The following is a 4641-nucleotide window of genomic DNA, read 5'->3' as shown; positions in this document are numbered from 1 at the left end:
CTTCACTAGCATTTATACATGACTCAGGCTAGTACAAATCATCCCAAAATAATAAGATATTCTAGTTGTTAGTGAAAGACAGATTCCTCTTGTCAACTCACAAAAAAGTGAAATCTCCAGAGCATACATAATTGTTCCAGGCAAGTTTAAGACTTCTATTTCAGGGATAATCACATACTCTGTAGAGATATGTTGTCATTTTTAGAAATAATATGCATTGTGCACAAAAAGTAATATGCTGCTAGCAGAGATTTAAAAAATGTTGCAGCTTGTTTTTTTTCTTTATTAGAACCCCCTTTGCATAGCTTTTCTATAAGGAATTTATGCAAGTGAAGAAAAATGAGCAGTAGCTCCTAATACCTCATTTGTGCTTTAAGTAAATAAACACTGACTATTCAATTGATTAAATACAATGTTTCCTTACAGATTGGTTCAAGCTATACATAGTGGATGTGCATATTTTGAGCTGTCTCTTGACTATGAAGTAGAAGGTGCCTTTTAGCTCATTTGTAGTAATGGATAAAGAAAAATATATCTTTTTTTTAAACACAGCATCTCAGTTTAATACATTAGGAATGATGGATTTTCATAATAAATAAGTCATTGGAAGTTTTACTGCTGAAGCAACATTAGGAGCTTCTCAGAACATAAGCATTGTCCTTTATTTTAATTACCCAAAAACATATTTTGTGGGCTTAAAACTTGCCCACTTTAGTCTAACTGGATTCTTGTCAATTTTCTTACAGAAGGATGTATAAAAAAATAGATTTGTTGGAGTATGCACAATTTGAATCTCTTGCCAGATGTGTGCCAGCTCTGGGGGATATAGGCTAGGCAGGTGTTTTAGCTGGAACAGTTTTTCAATAAAAAAAATATTATTGTTTAATAGTAAATTATATCTTTGGAGATCCCTTACTCAAGACCAGCGAGAGCCTTTCCATTGGCTGAAATGGCATTTGGATTAGACCCTTTAGAGAGGAAAGAAGCTTATTGAGTTTAAAGGCACTGGAGGGAACTTGGCATATTAAATTCCTGGCTTTGCCATACTCTTCTTGTGTGACCTTTAGCAAGTCATTTAACCTCTCTGTGTCTCAGTTCCCCACTGGTAAACTGGACCCCTTGCTCTCTGTTTGTAGCATGATAAATGATACATTTATTAATATCAGCAAGATACTCGGGATGTATAGTAATAGGGATTGCATAATTACATAGAATGATAGGACTATATAGCATCTTTTAGATAGGACTAAATAACATCCTTTCATAGTTTCATAATGGTAGGGGCTGAAGGGGACCTTGCATGTCATCGGGTCCAGCCTCTTGCTTGTTTGAGATAAACTGTTGAGATCACAGCAGTGGGTTAGTAGTAATTTTTTTTTGTTTGTAGTGGTTGCTGATTTGGCAACACAATACATAATTAAAGTGTTATATCTACACCATTCTGTTTGCCCATTATTCTGGAATCACCAACATACAAAATACAGATGGATATACAAATCAAGCAAATGGAAGTCAATGGCCCAGATTCACAACATTGGCTTTTTGATAGCATAAGTAACATCCACTCTGGCTGCTGGGTACGCATAGGCAGTACTGACCTGTGCTTATGCAGTGTGACAGCACACTTTGTGTGCAATAACAGCAAGGACAAGAGCCACCTGTAAGTTTAAATATACAAAAACTGTGTTTATTTGACAATAGGACTTTGAGTTTACAGTTACTTAATTGTGATGTTTCCCCGATTTTCTCCTTTCTATGCAGCCCATAACCACAACTGCTCATTCACTCTTTTGGGTTGTTGTTTTTTTTATAGTTTACAGTTATTATTTTTTCAAACTGTATCAAATCTATTTATATGAATGCATAAATTAATTCAAGTAATTCCTATTTATTACAGTGGTCATATCTGTAAAGTACCTATCCTAGCAGGTTGTGACCCTATGAAAATTCTACCCACACCAGAAGTGGGTCACAAACCCGGTTGGGTTGCTTATGGATGGAGGTATTACTCACTGGAAGGATTAGTATTTGACCTCTAGTTATGTTGGCTTTATTTTTTAATATGCAATGTAAGAGAAATCCAGGATTCTGGAATGAGAGTAACCTCAAGAGTAAGAAAATTGAAGATATTAGATATCATGGTGAGGGAGACGGGGTGCACAAGGCAATCCGTCGAACTTCAGTCTGATAAAAAGAGCTGTTTCCTTTGGTTTTCTGTAAATAATCACTGTTTTTTTATATTCTGTAGAATATATGGATCGTGTTAGCAATAACTTGTCCAACTAGTGAAATACCGATCGGTTGTTTCAGTTGGGTATCTTGGACTTTCTCTTATGTTTAACTTTAAGAACTTGTTGGGAAATCACCTGGAAATTAGAATGTAAAACTCATTTTTTTTTTATTCAATAGTGAACTTTGACCACTTCCAGATACTCCGAGCAATTGGGAAGGGAAGCTTTGGCAAGGTAAGCTAATATTTTGAACCTGTTCATGTGCTTTATCAGGTACGTTAGAACTTGAAACAAATTATGTGCATACTGTTTCATATAGCAAAAGTAATGATGCTGACAGAGATTGACTGGGCAGTAACTTGGCAATTTTTTATTCAATAAAGTATTTTGTTGGCTTTTATGAAAGGCAAGGATTTTTGTGGATGATATCTTTTACTGGATCAACTCCATGGTTGGGATAGACTTAGGCAAGCTTTTAACTGCAATGAATTCTTCTTCAGTTCTGAATAATGCACTGACTGCGTTATCTTTAAAAGCTTGTCTAAATGTATTCCAACTGTGCAATTGGTCCAATAAAAGAGGCTATCCACAAAAATCCTTGCCCCTCACGTATTTCCTGGGCTATCATGACTACAGTCTCACTCATTACTATTTTCCTGTTTTAATCCTTGGTCTCCCCATGAAAATTCAACATTTTTTAAAGTGAAAAACTTAGCTACATCTCAAGTATCGTAGAATTCTTTTAACTATTAAGATAATTGTAACTTTTTATGGCAAATATATATCTTAATATTTCTGTTTCCAAGATAAACTTGTTGGTTATGATTGGTCAGAATAAGTCACATGGTATTAGAGGCCACTTGGACTATATTTCTCTTAGGAACTAGTTGAATAAAAGGTTTTATTTTTTTGTTATTTTGCAAAATAATAAAAATAGTGTGGTGTTTAAAAGTCAGAACAGCACTAGGAATTATATACTGTTTTTTAAAAATAATTGATAAGGTTTGGGGGTTTTTTAAATTTGTTTCTAGCATATCTCTATGTTCCATCCAAGATAATTATTTGCTGCTTTAATCACACTGACCTGAATTTGTGTCAGTGTGCTTCTCTCTCTTGACATTCATATTCTGTGCTATTTATTTTCTTTGTAGTATTTACAAAGTACATTTGTGTATTTTTGTCCTTGTATTAAGGGCATCTTTCCTCTCCCTTTGAGCTGACATTTTATTTCATTGCTGCTGCTTCATATTTCTTCTGCTGCAGTTAGTTTACTGTGTCCTAAAGGCATTTGCCCTCTAAGGTCTCCTCTATTCAACTGAGGCACCTGCCACACAAGGAAGAGCAAAAGTAGCAGCAGTAGTCGTGATACTAGCACATTGGCAGAATTGTCAAATCTAGCAATTGTAGCCTTCATATCCGCTACTGAGGAAGTGCTAGTCTTTGTATGAAAATGGACATTTAAAAATTAATGTGTTGGGACTCAGGACAGAGAAATGGGTCTCTAGGATTTTTTTTTAAAAGATTAAATGTTGAAGTTGTGAGAAACACAAACCAACTTAACAGCACTTAAAAAAAAAGTATTGATTCCTTAATTGTTAGAAGTAGTGACAGTATAGAGAAAGCAGTTGGAATGCAAAACCAATCTCTGTCTTGATGCGAAGCTACATGACACACACACAATTACAGACATTTCATAGATCTAATAAAACACAATAAACAACAAGACAAAAATATCCAGTATTTGGTTTCCTAAAATGTTTTGTGCTTTTTGCTGGGAATTAATTGAGAGACAGAAAGAAGCATCCATTCCATCGTTACCACACATTAAGGGCCTGTTACACCCACGTGGACTCCTGTTGGCCCTACGATGAACCTGCATGGCATACTGTGCTAAGCTACTATTTAAGTCAGGGTTGGACAATTATTTGGGCTGGAGGGCCACTTAGGGAGCTTTTGTGAGCTGTTGCAGGCTGGGTCAGTACCACATGCAGCAGCTCACCAAAACCCCTTAAGTGGCTCTGTCCTGGTGTTTGGCCCCACACTGTCACCACTTGGTGATCCTGGCCCTGGGATCTCTATAGAGACTGGCTTGTACCCAAGTAGACAGGATACACTCTGCTGGGCAGATGGGATGGGGCCATGGGTGGTGGGGAGTGGCATCTGGGTGCAAGATGGGGCTAGTGCTAGGATCTTGGGGCAGTGATGCTGCACAGCCAGAGCCCAGGGCAGACCCGCAATGTGCTCCTGGTACAGCCCTGCCCACAGAACTTGTGCCCATTGCAGGGACATGGAGGCAGCGGATCATGGCTCTGCTAAGAGCTCTGGTCACATGCTGTTACCTCCCCAAGATCCTGGCCCTGGCCCCACTCACCCACCCATCCCACTCCTGGATGCCATTCCCTGCCATCCT

General features: G+C 37.6%; 1 protein-coding gene across 2 annotated transcripts in view; it reads left to right on the top strand.

Annotated features, from left to right (window-relative positions):
• Positions 1–2411: 2411 nt before the first annotated feature.
• STK32C (serine/threonine kinase 32C) overlaps positions 2412–4641 on the top strand; it is a 169454-nt gene continuing 167224 nt past the window's right edge. For both annotated transcript variants that reach the window (XM_019503014.1, XM_019503015.1), the window contains exon 1: positions 2412–2465. The gene's annotated coding sequence lies outside the window, so the exon portion shown is untranslated. The remainder of the gene's footprint in view (positions 2466–4641) is intronic.

Source organism: Gavialis gangeticus, unplaced genomic scaffold (assembly GCF_001723915.1).
Source record: "Gavialis gangeticus isolate Ggan-Ray unplaced genomic scaffold, GavGan_comp1, whole genome shotgun sequence".
Lineage (NCBI taxonomy): Eukaryota > Metazoa > Chordata > Crocodylia > Gavialidae > Gavialis > Gavialis gangeticus.
This window is presented reverse-complemented; position numbering and strand designations above follow the sequence as displayed.